The sequence below is a fragment of the Ostrinia nubilalis genome, chromosome 16 (genome assembly GCF_963855985.1).
Source record: "Ostrinia nubilalis chromosome 16, ilOstNubi1.1, whole genome shotgun sequence".
NCBI lineage: Eukaryota > Metazoa > Arthropoda > Insecta > Lepidoptera > Crambidae > Ostrinia > Ostrinia nubilalis.
Window position 1 is genome coordinate 15345783 of NC_087103.1, and position 10017 is coordinate 15355799.

Sequence of the window (10017 nt, forward strand, 5' to 3'; positions counted from 1 at the left end):
TAAGTAACAGTCCAGATTGAGAAGCATGACACTATAACATTTGAGAAATTATTATTAGTTTATACAATATTACTTTTCATTTTAATTCTTTTTAGTGCGAGCATGAGAGGACCATAATCCTACTCCCAGGATGACTTATCATTAAGAAAATCTCGAGTTGTATAATAGGCTTTTTTAAGCATGTGATCTTTAACTATACCTTTAAATTTATTATACGGTAGCTCTTTATATTTATCAGGGACTTTGTTATAAAAATGGATACCTTGTCCCATAAAAGTGGCAAACACTTTATTAAGTCTAAAAGTGGGTATAGCCAATTTATTTTTATTTCTAGTGTTAATTTGGTGAATATCACTTTTCTTTTTGAATTCGTTAATATTTTGTTGAATAAATAGAATACAGTTTAAGATGTATTGTGAAGCGGCCGTGAGAATGCCAATTTCTTTAAACAATTCTCTAAGGGACGCTCTTGCTTTCATTTTATACAAGTATCTTATCGCACGTTTTTGCAAAATAAATATTGTTTCAAAATCTGCAGCTTTGCCCCATAGCATGATTCCATATGACATTAGGCTATGGAAGTAGCTAAAGTAGACTAAGCGAGCTGTTGAAACATCGGTTAATGACCGTATCCTTTTTATTGCAAAAGCCGCTGAGCTGAGCTTTCCCGCCAGAGTTTCTATATGGGGGCCCCACTGGAGTTTTGAATCCAGGGTAATTCCCAGAAATACAGTAGAGTCTACCAGATCGATTGCATTATTATTAAGTTCTATTTGGGTATTAACTGTTTTTACGTTAGGCAAAGAGAATTTTATACATTTTGTTTTCTTTGCATTGAGTTGTAAATTATTTGTAGTGAACCAACTTAAAACTCTTGTTAGTGCATTATTTACATCGTCAAAGTTATTTTTACTTCTATCAATATTAAAAATCAAAGATGTGTCATCAGCAAATAACACGATTTCGCAAGAGTCCTTAACAAAATATGGTAGATCATTAATGTATATAAGAAACAAGAATGGACCCAGAATGGACCCCTGCGGAACTCCCATTTTCACAGGTGACCCAGAAGACAAAACACCATTTATGTCAACTTTTTGAACTCTAAAGTTTAAATAGGATTGTATTAAATCCAAAGCCGAGTCCTTCACCCCATAATAGTGCAGTTTGCGAATTAGCGTTTGATGTTCTACGCAGTCAAAAGCTTTTGAGAGATCACAGAAGACCCCTAGTGCATTTTGAGAATTCTCCCAAGCCTCGAAGATATGTTTAAGTAGTGCAACCCCGGCATCGGTGGTGGAACGACCCTTGGTAAAACCATATTGTTCACCATGGACCTATAAAAAAAGGCGGACGGAACTCGCGCTACAACAAAACTGTGACGCAAAATTTTGACGTCTGTCTATTGTGTGAGTGAATTTAGGGATGCCATGTTAGCCAAAACATTTTACCCATTCATTTTAAGAAAAACATAGATCGGCAGATGTTACTTGGAAATGTAGACAGAATTTGAAAAGGATGAAAGGTAAATGCGTTGAGGCAGGCGCGAAATTTTCAATGTTCAAATTTTCTTACATTGTTTGCAAATCAGTGTCAGGGTATGAATGTTGATCAAAAATGATTCACGCAGTTACAAATTACGAATCTTGTGTACATTATAATCATAATGTTATACATAATCAACATAATTATTATTATCTCTGATAGATTTTAACATACAACCTGACACTGACTTGCAATCAATGTAAGAAAATTTGAATTTCGCAGTTCGACATTTTTGGGAAGGATCAAATCTGCCTATGAAAATATATCCCATTAAAACACAATTATTATGATAAATTATTTTATTTCTATAGTATGCGTAATAAATAACTAAAAAGTCCTAAAATTATTATTAATTTCCCATATTTCGGGTAATTTTCCCACGTAAATAACTGAGAACACTGGTCTTTGACGTATTATTTTTTCGAGTGAATGACGTTTGATTTCAATTAATTTAAATATTTAAATGTCGGGAAATAAGTGATTGGATTATTATTTTACCTGTGAAATGTGATTCCTTAATTTTTGTTTGTTCGAACAGAACGGTTTTTACACAATTTCATCACACAAGACATGTCGTATTCGTGTTGTTTTTTCGCTGTCTAAATGTGTCAACTGTGTGAAGTTTGCACTCGAAGTGGTGCGTCAGGGTGTGAATGTGTGCGTGCCGGCCTGTACGTACAGGCAAGCTGGTGTATCCTAATGTCACAGTATTTTGTTGATGAGAATCCGTCCGACTTTTTTTATAGGTCCATGTTGTTCACTATGAAATAGTTTATTAGAGCCAAAGTGAATCATAAGTTGCTCCTGTATGATTTTTTCAAAAATCTTGCTTAGAGCGGGCAAGATAGAAATGGGTCTATAATTGCCAGGGTCGGTTTTGCTACCAGACTTAAATAATGGCATTAGTCTACTATGTTTCATGAGGTCGGGGAAGATGCCCTTCTCTATGCAATTATTGAATATTATCGCTAACTGTGGGGAAATTATATCAATAATAACTTTTTTCTTATCCATTGTAGTCAAGTTAATAAACTTACGGTGGTATAGAGGTGTGTTAATCAATTAGTATTAAAAGAAGCAGTACCATTCTAAAAAGAAAACACGTTACTCCAGCCAAACCCGAGTATATTTTTCACTTACACACACACTTTAATTATTCAATATCCAATACACAATAACTTATTATTTAATAGCTATCGGACATAGGTTCCTCAAGTAGTCTGAGCTCTATCAAAGCTAACAGAGTAATGATTCTGAGTGAGCTCTAGGCCTACAACAAGCCTCTCTATCCCCTCCACATTACCACTTCCTTGCCAAACAAGATTGAAGTTTTTAACAGTGTTGCCACTTTTTAACTTTAAAATATATACTAAAATCGTAACATTTTTTTAAATTCACTAAAATAATAACAATATTTTCTAAAAATCATGACATTCGGCCATCCGATATTGTGCTGTCTCCCGACGCACACTTATTTAAGAAAAATGAAAATAACTTAACATAGTTAGTGGATCCGATTAAATAAATGAAATAAATACTGGTACATTAATTCCTTAGTGGTATAAAAAATTATACATAGTTAAATCTCATGAACTTAATTATGTAAATTGTAATTTAGTACACATTTTGATAATGTTAAATCATGACATTCGCTTAGGTACATTTATTAGATTAGCTACTGATTAAGTTCATTATACATTTTCTAAATCAATAGAGCGTAAATAAATATATTATTATCAATATACATTAATTCAATCAATAGAGTTTCAACATAATATTATATCAATACATACAATATTTCATAAATCAATAAGATGAAAATATAATATTGTAGGTACACATTAATCAGAGTAATAAATTAACTTTATGAATGAACAGAGCGTATTGAGTAGCGTCCTGCGTCCCCACATCATTGCCCAATACAATCAACAATAGAAAACAATAGTTATACTGTTCCTTGTATGTGTCGGCGGCTGAGCCCGCCAGTTTTATTTTAGTCGCAATTACACCTTTAAAGAAATCACATGTTTTACTGTTCCAACCTTCTGACGTACGTTTTGTGGACTTAACTTATAAAGTGGACATTACTTATAAGTGGACAACAACAATAATATACCTGAACATAACGTATATTAATATAATTACGTACATCGGGTATTAATAGCGTACATTGGTGACCATGATTTAATACTTTTGATTCTTTTACTAATTCTAGTAGTAGTAATAACTACGGTAGTAAGAATACTAGTACTAATAACGCAGACACTTCTAGCAAAGATTTAATTCCAAAAACAACGCGAAGTGGCCGCGTTATCAATAAACCGGTGCGTTTTGACTTGTAAGTTTTTTTTCTTTCTAAGTAGGTAGAGCGGCTCATCGTTACTTACGAGGCCCAGAACCAGATCACAAAATCGAAAGAATAAAATCAAAGAAGTTAAAGAATCTTCCAAAATCACGGAGCACAAAATGGCGGTGTGCGGCGACATAAAATCATTCGCCGGTGAAAAATGGGACGTCTTCGCGGAACAACTGGACTGTTTCATGATAGTCAATGACATTCCAAACGAAAAGAAAGTGCCACTGTTAATAACAAAATTAGCACCGGAAGTATTTGAAATCCTGCAGTGTCTATGTAGCCCTGTCAAACCAAACAAACTATCATATGAAGAACTATGTTCAAAGTTGAAAGAAAAGTATGGAAAACCACTATCTACGGCTGTTGAAAGGGCTGAATTTAGGCGACGTAACCAGTTACCTAATGAAAAAATACAGGACTATGTACTGAATCTGAAAAGATTGGCTATAAAGTGCAACTTCAAAGACACAGATGATCAAATCAAGGAAAAATTCATGGATGGCGTTACATCAAAGGTTATTAAATACGAATTAATGAAAAATGCAGACAACAGGTCACTAGAAAGCTGTATCGAATGTGCTAGAAATATAGAAGCAGCCCTGATGCACAGTGACCCTTCACCTGAAACCTCAGAAGTATTTTACAATAAACAAAAGGATTACCAAAGGACAAAACAACAAACAACAACCAAGGGACAGAAAAGTTACAGACCAAAGAACCAGCAGTGTTATTGTTGTGGTAAAAATAACCACTTGAAAGCGGAGTGTTCTCTAAGAAATAAATATTGTTCGGAATGTGGTCAACAAGGACACATATTCAGAATGTGTGAAAGAAAGCAACGAAAAACCAACATTTTGGAACTGGAGACTTCAAAGCCTATAGAAGAAAATGAGGAGGCAATTGATTCTATTAAAAATCTATATGAAGAATATGAGACATATACTTTTAATAGTGTAAGTAAAATACCACCACACTTTATAACCTTAAATGTGAATAGTCAAAATATACCATTCCAACTTGACACAGGTTCTGATGTTACTGTCATTCCATTATGTGATAAAAACAAATTCTTACCAGACTATGCATTACAAAGTTGTAAAATATTGTTTAAAAATTTTGATCAAAGTGTGTCACAACCATTAGGATTAATTTCAAATATACCTGTAATGTTTAATCAGGAATGTAAACATTTAAATGTATTTGTTGTACAAAACAATTGTCCTCGAATCATAGGTCGTGATTGGTTGCAACAATTAAAATTGTGACAATGCGACAAACAATGACCTTTATTTTGGAATTAACAAGGTACAATCTGTTTCAGACGCACAACAAATCATAAAGAGCCAGTTCGCAGAAGTATTTAGCCCTGGTTGGGGAAATAAGGGTAAAGAAATTAGCTTAAAACTAAAACCTGATTCAAAACCTATATGCCTGCCAGTTCGTCGAGTACCATTTGCTCTTCGGGAAAAAGTAAATAATGAAATTAAAAGGCTCTTGGACCACGATAGAATTGAACCAGTTGAACAAAGTGAATGGGGCACACCAGTGGTTCCTATCCTTAAATCAGACGGATCGGTAAGACTTTGTGGGGATTATAAACTTACAGTTAACAAATGTTTAAAAGTCGATCACTTTCCTTTACCTCATATAGAAGATATATTGAATTCTTTAAAACACGGGGAATATTACTGCGAACTAGATCTCAAAGAAGCGTATTTACAGGCACGTCTTAGTCCTGACAGCCAAAACTGCACAACTATTGTAACAGAGGTAGGAACATATAAATATAAATATTCACCATATGGTGTAAGCACAGGGCCAGGATCATTTCAACGACTGATGACAAATAAGTTGCTTAATATACCAAACACTGTTGTATTCATTGATAATATCTATATAAAAGGAAAAAATTTACAACAAACATAATATGATACACTATGTGCAGTATTGACAAAATTACAAGAGTGTGAATTCAAACTTAAAATTCATAAATGTAAATTAAACAAATAATATAGAAGTTTTTGGTTATAATGTAAACAAAAATGGAATCAGCATAATTAAGTCAAATGTTAAACCTTTGATTAACGCAAAACCACCAACTAGTTTAACCATGCTGAAATCATTTTTGGGAAAAATTAACTATTATAATCGTTCTTTAAAGGACATGGCTACTGTAATAGCACCTTTATATGATTGTACTAAGAAAAATAAATTTATTTGGAGTTCAGAATGTGAAAATGCATTTAATAACATAAAAAAAAAGACTGGCTAATGCCAATAATTTACGACATTATGACCCACAGTTGCCCATAATATTAACTTGTGATGCATCAGATATTGGTTTGGGTGCGGTGTTGTCAAGTAGAGATGTTGATGGTATTGTCAAACCCATTGCATTCGCTAGTAAAAAATTAAATGATGTAGAACAAAGATATTCTACCATTGATAAAGAGGCTATGGCTATCATTTTTGATATAACAAAATTTTATAATTATATTTACGGTCGACAGTTTGAACTTGAAACAGATAATGCTGCTCTAACACGAATATTAGGACCTACCAAAGGAATACCAAAAATGGCAGCCAAGCGGTTGCAACATTACGCTATTTTTATGTCAGCATTTAACTATAAAGTACGTCACATTAAATCCACTGAGAACCCAGCTGATTATCTATCACGCACGGCAACCAAAACAGAAAATATAAAACATGTTAATTCATTATGTGTAGATGAAGTATTAAGTTATGAATGTTATGTAAATGATTCCAAAATCGGCACTATAAACTGGAAAATGATACAACAAGAAATTAACAAAGTTTTAAGTCTAACTAAGTTGGTTAGGTATATGGCAGATGGGTGGCCAGTCAAGAAAATGATCCCAAAGGAGCTTTTACCATTTTACAATAGAAAGGAAGAACTTTCACTTGATAGAGGATGTGTATTTTGGGGCTACCGCATTATAATCCCATGCACACTTAGAGAACATGTCTTAAAATATTTGCATAAAAGCCATTTTGGAATCATACGTATGAAAGAAATAGCCCGCTCATATTTCTGGTGGCCTGGTCTAGATGCAGAGATAGAAAATATTACTAAAAACTGCCTTGTTTGTCTGCAAAATAGTAAAACACCCTCAAAAATTCAGAAACCATGGCCTCTGCCCCCCTCCTCTTGGTATAGAATTCATGCCGACTTTCTGGGCCCATTTTATAACAAAATGTATTTGGTTGTGGTCGACAGTTACTCAAAATGGCCAGAAGCTTTTGAAATGGCAAATATTACATCAACGCGCACTATAGAGATATTCAAGTCGCTATTTTCAAGATTTGGGTTACCAGTACATATAGTTACAGATAATGGAAGAACCTTTACTAGTAATGAGTTTCAGGAATTTTGTAAAGAGAATCAAATCAGGCACACATTTACACCACCTTACCATCCAGCCACAAATGGCGCAACCACTACGTTACTCGGTCCGCTAATATAGCGAATATCGGTAGTAAACTCGCTAATATATGAAAGATGTCTAACTCGTCTCTGACTTTCCTTATCATTATTATTGAGTTTAGAAAACGCATATACTAGTGGTTTATGGTCAGTGAATATTGTTAGGACGCGACCTTCCAACAAATTCTTAAAATATTTGATGGCCATATAAACAGCTAACAATTCCCTATCATAAGTTGAATATTTTATTTCAGTTTGAGACAACTTCTTTGAAAAATAACCAAGTGGTTGCCACACATTGTTTACCTTTTGCTGTAAAACCGCGCCGACGCATGTGTTTGAAGCGTCGGTCATAAGCGATAACTCCGCATCGGGTAACGGGTAATGAAGTGTAGCGGCGCTTTGTAAGCTCTCCTTACACTTTTTAAATGCCTCGTTGGCTTTGTCGTTCCATGTAAGCTCTCTAGAAGCGACTTCCTAGGTACAGGTTCGCTGCTCGACGTGGAAGAAGAAGAAGGACTCCTTCTCCGCTTAGACTTCTTTACTCGTCCACGCCGCTTCGGAAGCAAACCAGGCGGCGTTCCCCGTGGTGTACCGTGTTCATCATCAGAAGTCACTTGTTTCTGTAATTTATAATAATTCACCGAAATAAACCGTTCCAGACTGTATGTAAAATGGCATGATCAATCTAAAACTATTTTATTATTGTATGTAGCTTTTCTATGAAATAAAATCTTGAAAATATTAGTATTTCATTTGATCTAGTAAAATAGCCTATTTAATTAACAAACATTATAGCTTTATCCAGTAAGCAAACCTAGCTTACTCAAAATATCCGACAAATGTATGCAGGTCACTCATAAATCCAGCGGGAAACCTACCCACTCATAAATCCAGCGGGAAACATACCCACTCAAAAATCCAGCGGGAAACATACCCACTCATAAATCCAGCGGGAAACATACCCACTCAAAAATCCAGCGGGAAACATACCCACTCAAAAAATCCAGCGGGAAACATACCCACTCAAAAATCCAGTGACCAAACATACACTGCCCCCTAACTAGTCCAGTGAACATACATAGCCCACTCAATCTAGCAATAATTTCAATTGATATCAGTATACTAAACCTAAGCATACGTAGACCATTCAAAATAAAAAAAAAAACACTTTATACTTTGTTATTCAATTGTAAATCATTGGTAATTCAAACTTTGTGGAAAGTTAATCTATATTTTACGGAGAGAACAAAATTTGTCAGCATCTAAACGCGTAAATCAAACCATTAAATCAATTTCATTACCAAGTTAATTTAAAATTGCCACCATGCAGTAGAAATTACTTTAAAAAAAATGCGTACTTTCGTCGTAAGCTTAAAGCAAAAGGAATCTGGACCATAAGTATTATGTGTCCGATACCCTGGCCGTTTGAGCAATTTCATTTTTGCACAACTAAATAATATCCTTAGCAAAGTGAATAACACAGTAATTACTGTTAATTTACTTTGAAAATTGGCCAAATGTTATAATAATAATAAAAAAAAAATTGATCAGATAGTTTCATAATTTTCAAACGTAGAAAAAAAGAAATTAGCGTTACATACCTTTTGTTCTGTTCTTATCCCACTTCTGAGATAAAAAGAAACCACGTTATTCCAGCCAAACCCGAGTATATTTTTCACTTACACACACACTTTAATTATTCAATATCCAATACACAATAACTTATTATTTAATAGCTATCGGACATAGGTTCCTCAAGTAGTCTGAGCTCTATCAAAGCTAACAGAGTAATGATTCTGAGTGAGCTCTAGGCCTACAACAAGCCTCTCTATCCCCTCCACATTACCACTTCCTTGCCAAACAAGATTGAAGTTTTTAACAGTGTTGCCACTTTTTAACTTTAAAATATATACTAAAATCGTAACATTTTTTTAAATTCACTAAAATAATAACAATATTTTCTAAAAATCATGACAATTCCGAAAGAAAATAATTAACGAATTATAAAGCAACAATGATAAATCTTATTACGCAGTAGTATCGTTTGACAATAAGATTTCATTTACTATTCCCTAAGGATTTCTAATTAAAAGAATCCATTAAGTCGTAGCCTGAAAAGCTTTTTCATCTGAGAATATAATAGAAAGATAATTCATATCTCTCGGATAATAATTATATTTCAAAAATGAACTGGCAGCCTACTCCATGTTTACTCGGGCGTGTGTTTATTACCATTCACAAAAAAAAACATCATAAAAGTCAATAAATAAGATATTATTATGCACTAATATCTTCAGCTACACCAACAAATAGAAACCAGACATTTCTATGTTCCAGATACTCTGACACGTACTTAGTAGATCGCAACAAACTATCACACATATCAATGTCCTTGAGTCGTGTTACCAAAACAAGTACACACAATACAATTAAAAAAAAGGTTGAGTATAGATATAATAATTATTACATATACTTTTAGTTCAGATCATGATTTAAATAGATAAAAGTCAACAAGCGTAATTTGGTTCGTGAGCCAGTTTTTAAATAATAGTGAAAAAACACGTTATGAACGCAAAAGTTCCGCGAGAAAAAATAACCCTAACACGAAATTAAAATAATTGTAAAGTAATTCATCATTTTAAGCAAAGGTCGGGCGGCAAACTTT